The sequence below is a fragment of the Grammomys surdaster genome, unplaced genomic scaffold (genome assembly GCF_004785775.1).
Source record: "Grammomys surdaster isolate TR1022 unplaced genomic scaffold, NIH_TR_1.0 126051, whole genome shotgun sequence".
NCBI classification, from domain to species: domain Eukaryota; kingdom Metazoa; phylum Chordata; class Mammalia; order Rodentia; family Muridae; genus Grammomys; species Grammomys surdaster.
The window spans coordinates 4,036,773-4,046,214 of NW_021620862.1; the positions used below are offsets into that span (position 1 = coordinate 4,036,773).

Genomic DNA, 9,442 nt, shown 5'->3' on the forward strand with positions numbered 1-9,442 from the left:
AAATAAAATTAATCTTAAAAAAAAAAACTTCCCCAGGCAAGGGAATATAAAATAATTAGTTAACAGAAGATTATAAAACAAAGAGAAATATGATCTGTTCATTTCTTTTTCTTTTTTTGGTTTTTCGAGACAGGGTTTCTCTGTGTAGCCCTGGCTGTCCTGGAACTCACTCAGTAGACCAGGCTGGTCTCAAGCTCAGAAATCTACCTGCCTCTGCCTCCCAAGTGCTGGGATTAAAGGCATGCACCACCACTGCCAGGCAATCTGTTCGTGTCTTTTTACTTCATTTTAAAATTTCTTTTGGAGCCAGGTTCTCACTATGTAGACTGGACTGGCCTTGAACTCACTAAGACCTACCTGTTTCTGCCCCTTGAGTGCTGGGATTAAAGGTATATGCCACCAAGCTCAGCACCAGAAAGGAAACAATATTCTGAAATGAACAAAATATCAAAAATCACAAAGTATGCTTCAGAGAAGAGAGAACTATTTCCTGGTACTGTGCTGACAAATGGGAGAAGTGGCTTTAAAACTTTACTATTTTGTGTTTCTTTCTTTTTTTTGTTTTTTGTTTTTGTTTTTTTGTTTTTGTTTTTGTTTTTCGAGACAGGGTTTCTCTGTGTAGCCCTGGCTGTCCTGGAACTCACTCTGTAGACCAGGCTGGCCTCAAACCCAGAAATCTGCCTGCCTCTGCCTCCCAAGTGCTGGGATTAAAGGCGTGAGACACCACTATGCTGCATCTATTTTGTGTTTTTTTTTTTCCTGCCCTTTATCTTCGCTGGTTTCAGCCCCTATCACTAGATAGGATAGAAAGAAGGAGAGAGGGGGGAAGGAGAGGGAGGGAGGGAGAGAGATCTGAATCTAGTTTCTTCTTGTTTCCTCTTTGAGCACGGCTAGTAATAAACTGCAAGCAATCCCCTTGAATGACCAACAACCACCCACTCCACCTATGGACCCAGCATTTATATACCTCTAAAAAGTTCCCAGAATTCCAAATGTCACATAATTGCAAAACCACGCCTCTGCTAGAGCTGGAAGCAAATCCTAGTCAGCAGCTGTAAAGCAGCCCCACATCCCTGAATCTTCGATTAAAACAAAAACAAAACATATTCTTATAATATTGCTGTGATTTTTTTTTAAAAAAAAGAAACCAAAATTTTAGAATTCTCACTACCTTACCACTTTTCAATTAGAAGTTTACCCACAAGATGGCTCAGTGGACAGAGGGGTTTGCTGCCAAACCTGCCAACCTGAGTTTGAGCTCTGGCCTCTGGGAGACATTTGACACCTAAACTACAGCATGTGTCCATTCCCTGGGCTGGAAGAGTGACTAGCTAGGCATTTGGCATCAGAGTGTGGGACACTTGACCTCACCTTGTGAATCATTAAATGGATGGTGAACCCTAAAACAAAGGAATCTGAGTATTGCATAGCCCAAACATTAGTCAAGTACCAGTTGTACAGGCTGAGTGGGATTATTGATTGGGCCAGTTCAAAAGATGTGCACAGGTGCATAGGCATCAAGGAGAGGTAGGCTTTCAAATAGGAGGTGTGGTGGCTTGAGTGACAAGTGACGTTCTATGAGCTCTAATTTGAACGCTTGAGCCCCAGTTGGTAGGGCTGTTTGGGGAGAAGCTACAATCTCGCTGGAACAAGTACATTGAGGTTGGGCTTTGAGAGATCCTGGTCTCACTCTAGTTTCCATTTGCTCTTTCAGCTTCATGTTTAGAGTTGGGGGGGATCTCTTAGCATCCTGCTGCCTGCCGCTATGCCTTCCTGTCATACTGGCCTCTTACCCCTCTGGAACTGTAAGCCAAAACCAAAAGTCAAAACTAGAAACCAATACTCTTTCTTCCATAAGTCATGGTATTTTTTTTTTTTTTTTTTTTTTTTGGTCATGGTATTTTTTTGGTTTTATGGTCATGGTATTTTGTCACAGCAACAGAAAAGTAACTTGATACATAAGTCAATCAAGATTTTAGGCTCTCAGGACTGGAACTCACAATGTAGACCAGGCTGGCCACTCTGTAGACTAGGCTTCCCTTGGACTCACGAGCATCCATTTACCACTGAGTGCTGGGACTAAAGGGTACACCAACCAGACAGAGGAAAGTACTTTGTTTTGCCTGAGACAAGGCCTCACTATGTAACCCAGACTGATGTATAACTAGTTATATTCCCACCTCAGCCTCCTGACAACTCCTATTATAAATCTGACACACCAAACCCGGCCCCAAACATACCCAGGCCCAAATAAGAGTTTTCTTGTTTGTTGAAAAATGTATTTATTATTATTATTATTGTGTGTACGTGTGAGATGCGTGTGGGCGTGAGCACCACCTCTTGCCCATGGAGGTTAGAACACAACTTTGTGGAATACATTTTCCTCTTCTCCTTCCACCTTTATGTTGGTTCCAGGATCAAAGTCAGGTTGCCAGGTTTGCATGTCAAGTGTCTTTTTTTTTATTACCTACCAAGCCAAATTGCTGGTTCAGATGTTTAAATTCTTTAACCTTTTTTCTCTCTTTTACTTCTTCAGTGCTGAGACTGGAACCCGAGGCCCTGAGATCACCAGGCAGGCACCTCATCACTGAGCGGCCACCTTGCCCCTCACTTGTTAGTTTTATTCTGAGACAGGAGCTCCTGTAGCCTCGGCTGACTTCACAATTGCTACAGAACAGAGAATGACCTTGAACTTCTGATCTAGCCTCCACCACCTGAGTGCCAGGATTATATGCAAGAGAGGAACAAACTATATCAGCTATCTCCAAACATTTTTTTAGATCATTCAGTTTATGCTGCAAAACAGAAGTTCTCCAGTTTGTAAAATTTCATGTACCTACTTATTTGAGAAACATTTTCAGTTCTGACATCTTAGACAACACTGCTGCAATTTTTGTTGTTCCAGCAATTGCTATGAAGTGTTCTCTATGACAGAGACAGAGTCTGTGTGATGTGGTTTATGAAGTGCCAGAGGATGGAAGCCTGAACTGAGTTAGCTCAGTGGTAGAGCAGTTGCCTTGCATGTACGAGGCCCTGGTTCTATCTCTGGTACTAGAAGGGAAAACTGAAAGCCCAAATCCTTTGAGGAGTGAGAGAACCAAAAACAAAAAACAAACAAAAAAAACCAAAAAAACAAAAAAACACGGTGACTACTTGAGAGAGTCCATTAGCACCTGTGAGTGCCAGAGGCAGAAATATCAACTACATTCTGCAGATATTGAGTGTATTATACAGTGAAAGTGTGGAGTGTGCCAGTGCCTGATGCAAGTTCACTCAGACATTTTTAAGTGTGTTTGGAGAACCAATAGAAAATTATGTATTAATTGTCATATAAAACTTTGTTTTATGGTGTGTGTAGGGGCAATGGGGGAACAGGCCTGTGTACCCCAGCAAATGTGTGTGGAGGCCAGAGGAGGTGTCAAATGTCTTTCTCTATCTCTTATTTTAAGACAAGGCCTCTTACTGAACTGAAAGCTCACCTCAGGCGAGGCTGTGTGCTCAGCAAGCCTCCTTTCTCAGCAGTCAAAACAGTCAAAAGTTCTTAACTTCCACCTTAGATGGACAGCTAGTATCTAATACGGCTATCCAATAGCAACCTAAGTTGCTAAGAGTGTAGTAGGCTGGGTAACATCTCTGGTGGGTTAACCAGACACAGACAGATGGAGTCAGGAGGGATTTTCTCACAGGTCAGCTCTGGGCTGCTGCTTCATAAACTGTATCCAAGCCAGTAAGAGAAGCCACATCTGTCCTGTGGAATGACTACAGGCTTCACACATGACACTCTAGCAGCTGTCTGAGGGCCCTCTAGGGCAAAGGGACCCACTAGACGAGCTGACAGTTGTCCAAATGCCATACTGGGTTATTGCAGCAACCTCATGGTGCTCAGGTTGAAATTGTCCAGGTTGGAATTCAAAGAGCAATGAAGATGCCCTTTATCTAGCACATGTCTCCCAAACTCTTTGAAAATTTTTCCTTAGGATGTAAAACACCAAATTAAAACAACACCTTCATAAAGAAAAACCAGAATAAAAACAAAAACTAGTAATTTCTCATTTCTCTTCTTTCTTTCTTTCTTTCTTTCTTTCTTTCTTTCTTTCTTTCTTTCTCTCTTTCTTTTCTTTTTCTTTTTCTTTTCTCCCTTACTTTGTTTCTTTCTTTCTTTTGTTCTCTCTCTCTCTCTCTCTCTCTCTCTCTCTCTCTCTCTCTCTCTCTCTCTCTTTCTTTCTTTCTTTCTTCTTTTGAGAAAGGGTCTCAACAGGTCTGGCTGGTTTGGAACTTTCTCTGCAGACCAGGCTGGCCAAAGGCCTGGATTAAAGACATGGGCTACCACCCCCTGACACAGAGACCAAAAGGGGGTGTCAGGTCCCCTGGAACTGGAGCGAATGGCCATGTGGGTGCTGGGTACTGAACCTGGGTCCTCTGCAAGACAAGCAAGGGCTGTAACCACCGAGCCAATTTATCAACCCCAGAAATTGAGAAATTGCTTTTTTTTTTAAAAAAAAAATCACATTTGCTGTGGTGTGGTAGACTACTTACAATGAACTCATCTCAAAAATAAATACTTAAGTGAGGCTTGAGGGAATACAATTTGAGTTCTAGTACTCAGGAGGCAGAGGCAGGTAGATCTCTGAGTTTAAGGCTAGCCTGGTTTACATAGTAAGTTCTAGGCCAGGCAGAGGCTATACAGTGAGGCTTTGTCTCAAACATTTATTTATTTATTTATTCATTGATTAGTTTTTATTTATTATGTTTATTTGGGAACACATGTGGAGGTCAGAGGACACCTTTCAGAAGTCACTTGTTTCTGGTCACCTTGTGGGCCACAGGGGTCGGGATTGAACTACCGTCATCAGGCTTGGCTGCAAGCACTCTTACCTACTGAGTTATCTCACCCAGTAGCTGCCTTTTTGTGTGGCTACTTGCACCAGACTCTGTAGAATCCCTAACATACTGGGAACTCAGCGAACATTACAACCTGTAAGAAAGTATCATCCTCATTTTATTTTTTATTTTATTTTTTGTTTTTGTTTTTCGAGACAGGGTTTCTCTGTGTAGTCCTGGCTGTCCTGGAACACATTCTGTAGACCAGGCTGGCCTTGAACTCAGAAATCTGCCTCTGCCTCCCAAGTGCTGGGATTAAGGGCGTAAGCCACCACTGCCCGGCTTGTCCTCATTTTAACAGATGAAAAAGCTGATCAAGACTCAGAGGGGGTTAAATGACTTGCCCAAGTTCATCTAGTCAATAAGAGGCAAGGATAGGACTTGAACTCTGGACTGACTGTCATGTGTACCCACTGTGTAGTAATTTTTTGCAGGATTTTAATAGCAAGACAAGAAGTTTATGCCTACACAGAATTATGTGTGAGGATTAACTGAGGAAACTTATGTAAGTATATACACCAGGCGTACAGCAGTTCGGTGAGAATTATTTACTTATTCTTGAGATGCACTTACTGTGTAGTTTTATATGAAACTAGGATCAGGCTTCCCAGAGTTTCCCCTTACCACTGTTCCTTTTGTGCTGGGGTTAAAGGCATGAGCTGTCATGCCTGCCTAGTGTTTATTACTATTATTTATTTTATAACCATTGGCTTGCAAAACTAGGCATGGCAGTAAATTCCTAGTTTAGGAGATGGAGGTGTGAGGATCAGAAGTTCAAGTATATCCTTAGCTACATGGCAAGTTCAAGGATAGTTGGGATACAAGAGACCCTGTCTCAAAAACAAACAAAACAAACAAACAAACAAACAAACTCTGAAATATATGAGGCAAAGTGGGACAATGCTTTTCTGTTAGTGGATTTCAAGGACAATTATTTTTTATTTAAAAATAGCAGCAGTCACATGGCTCCCTAGTAAGTCAGTTGGCCAAGTTAAAAATAGTTTCTAAACACAGCAAGAGCAGAAATTCAATCTTCGATATCAAGTCATGGGAAGCCTTGAGGGTGGCTGCAACTTAAAAAGCCCGAGAGAACTGACTATGCATTTGCATGAAATTAATCCATCTCAGTTTCAGTCTGCCTTTTTCCACAGCAGAAAGAGCATACATATGCATACACATGGGAATCAGCAGACTAAGATAATAAGTTACTATTTATCTGCAGTAATGTGTACAAACCTCTTAATGTTGAAGGCTGATACTAACACAGGTACAGTACAGCAGTGTTCAGGCCCTTGAAAAACCTTTAGGTGGAAGACAAAAGATTTATTTATTTATATAACTTTAAAAAAAGGACTAGATCTCAATAGGTAGGTGGTATGGTTTGGCCTGGAACTTGATGTGTAGACCAGTCTGGTTTCAAACTCATAGCAATGCTCCTGCCTCAGCCTCCCAAGTGCTAGGATTATAAATGTGTGCTACCACACTCAACAACAGGAATAATTAATGTCTAAAGTACCTGAGGTGCAGATGCCCATGAGCCTAGGTTGGTGAATAGCTAAAAGAGGAGGTAAGCACTCCCTATGTTCTTGGCCAGTCCCAGTGGTAGAATGGAGAGCTGGGTTAACACTTGTTCTGTCATTTGAAACACTGAGCATTGGCATGGCAGGCAGATCACTCTATCCACTGTGCCAGGCACTCACTCTCCAGAACCTCTGCTGACTCTCAAAAACTGCTGCTCGGTGGCCATAGTGGTCCCTACACACCTTTAATCCCAACACCTAGGAGGCAGAGGCAGAGGCAGAGGCAGAGGCAGAGGCAGAGGCAGAGGCAGAGAGGTCCTATGAGTGAGAGGTCAGCCTGGTCTACAGAGAGTTCCAGGACAGCCAGGGCTACACACAACAACAACAGCAGCAGCAGTCCCCTCCCCCAATAAAACAACAAAGCCAACCAACCAAAAGCTAGAGCTCAAGTTCTCACCCAGCCTCTTCTCTTTAAAATGTGGTTTGGAACACTTGATTCTTTTTCTCTCAGTGTCTAGGGTACTTCAGCCATGGACACAATTATTTCATGAGAAAGCCATCAAATGTAGACCATTAGTTCACATAACCTTGTTCTGTGGACATCAGGAAGACAATGGGAAAGCCGGGTGTGGGTACAATGGCACTTGGGAAGTTGAGGGAGAATTGCTGTGACTTCAAGACTTCAAGGTCGGCTTGGTCTACAGAGTGAGATCCAGTCTTAAAACATCCTCTCCCAACACACACACATACACACACACACACACACACACGGGGGGGGGGGGGGAAGAGACAGATTGAGGGAGAGAGAGGGAGAGAGAGAGAGAGAGAGAGAGAGAGAGAGAGAGAGAGATTATGATAGATGGGTGTGAATTATAACTTGAAGTAATAGCAATATAAAAAAAATGTGTTCTGAGCCAAGCATGGTAACAGGCAGATCTTAGTGAACTGAAGGCCTGCCTGATCTTCATAGTGAGTTCCAGGACAGTCAGAGCTACACAATAAGGCCCTGTCTAAAATAAAATAAAATAAAATAAAATAAAATAAAATAAAATAAAATAAAATAACTCTCCAATAAGAATACAGATAAAAACAGGAATGAGTTTTATAACTCTCCAATAAGAATACAGATAAAAACAGGAATGAGTTTTGTTGGGTGCCATAAAAAGAATAGGAAAAAAAAAAACCCTTAGAGTGCTCTCTTTGATAGCACATATTCTAAAATTAGAACAATACAGAGAAGATTAGTTTGGCCTTATGCAAGGCTGACAAGCCAATTCATGAAGCATTCCATATTTAAAAAGAAAAAAAATCATACAGAAGGACTAGGACAAAGTTGATTTACAAATCCATGAATATTATTTTCTCCTAAAAAAGAATTTGAAAAGGCCTTATACTTGTAAAGTCCTGAGGAAGTTAAGAAAATTGTGTACACAAGCACAGGAGACTGGAATAGCCAACACTGTAAGACCTAGAGTCAGCTTGCTTGCATTTGGTCTTTGGAGGAAGGACCTCACTTCTTAACACAGTTTTCTGGATTGTTAAGTGGCAGGGATTAACTAGTGTAGTTGCGAATGGCAAAAGTCCTTCCTGTATGTTGCATATTGATGGAACACACAGGACCCTAAATATTAGTTCTTATGATGTTCTGAAAGTAAGAGAGGGTGTAAATATTGTTAAATACTTGACGTAGGGAAGAAAGAGAAAGCCAGTGGAGAACAAGTGTTTCTTTTTTGCCTCCTTGCACAGTGATGTGAATACTCTCTCTGCTCTACCAGGCTATCCCCTCTGAATTCATGAACCTAAAGAAATCTTTCCTCCTTAAGGAAATATCCAAAAGTTATTTTGTGACAGCAGTAAGGAAAGTAACTAGGGTGGGGTGTGACTTGAAAGGGAGAATGATTACAAAACAGGAAGCTCTGAGCCGGGGCCATTCAAAACTCACACGTGGAGTCTTGGCTGGAATAGCCATGTCTTAGATGTCAGTATCATATACCAGAGAAACAGCTACTTAAATGATGTTCCTTTGGTTCACTTCCTGAGAGAGTTGGGTAGATAGTACATTAGGTGTCTTACTTTCTATTGGGAATTGGTTTTAATGCTTTGAATTTATCCGGTCCCTAATATTGAGAATCTGTGTGTCCAAATTGGGATCATTGTCCCCAATTGATTTTTGATTGATTAATAAGGAGCCAATGGCCAATGGCTGAGCAGATAGACTGAGGCGGGAATTGGGGATTTGCACAGGCTAGGAACTGGAAGAGAGAAAGAAAGGAACTAGCCATGATTCGGAAGGAGACAGATCAGAGCTTCAGAAGGAAAATCATCCAAAAAGTAGGTGAGAAGGGATGTGGCCCCTGAAAGGTCTGATCAGAATCGCCTTGGGCAGCAAAGACTAGGGGGCTGCCCAGAAGGAGCCAGGGCAGCAATGATAACATATAGAATTAGAGCTGTTAAGCCAGGAGTACTGGAAAGAAATGTGTGCTAGCCACAGGGAGGATTAGAACTACCCAGCTTTTGAGCTAGTCAAAGCATATTTAAAATTAACTAGTGTGTGTGTGTGTGTGTGTGTGTGTGTGCGTGTGTGTGTCTTTCATTTGGGAATCCAGATAGCTTTTGGGCAAGTGTGCCCATGTAACCCATTGGGAGCACAGAGTGGTTAGCCAACTACCACTATAGCTTTCTATATGTATATTTTTTTAAGTTTTATTTTATGTGTATGAGTGTTTTGCCTATGTGTGTATATGTCTGTGTATCATCTGTGTGTCCGGTATTGGCTGAGGCCAGAAGAGGGCATCTGATCCCAGGGAACTGGAGTTACAGCCAGGGTTGTGATCTGCCATGTAGGTGCTGTGAATTGAACCTAAGTCCTCTGGAAGAACATTCAGTGCTCTTAATGGCTGAGCCCTGTGATGGTTAGTTTTGTCAACTTGGCACAACCTAGGGGGAAGAGAGTCTCACTTCCAGTAGGTCTATATCACCTGTGGGTATATCTGTGGGATGTACTTGATTATTTAATTGAGCTGAGATTCCCACTCACTGAG

The 9,442-nt window shown here is 42.0% G+C and overlaps 1 non-coding gene across 1 annotated transcript; it reads left to right on the forward strand.

The window, feature by feature from the left end:
* Positions 1-7,592: 7,592 nt before the first annotated feature.
* Positions 7,593-7,698, forward strand: LOC114610699. The gene has a single exon (XR_003709720.1). It is a non-coding gene; the product is annotated as a U6 spliceosomal RNA (small nuclear RNA).
* The last annotated feature ends 1,744 nt before the right edge of the window (positions 7,699-9,442 follow it).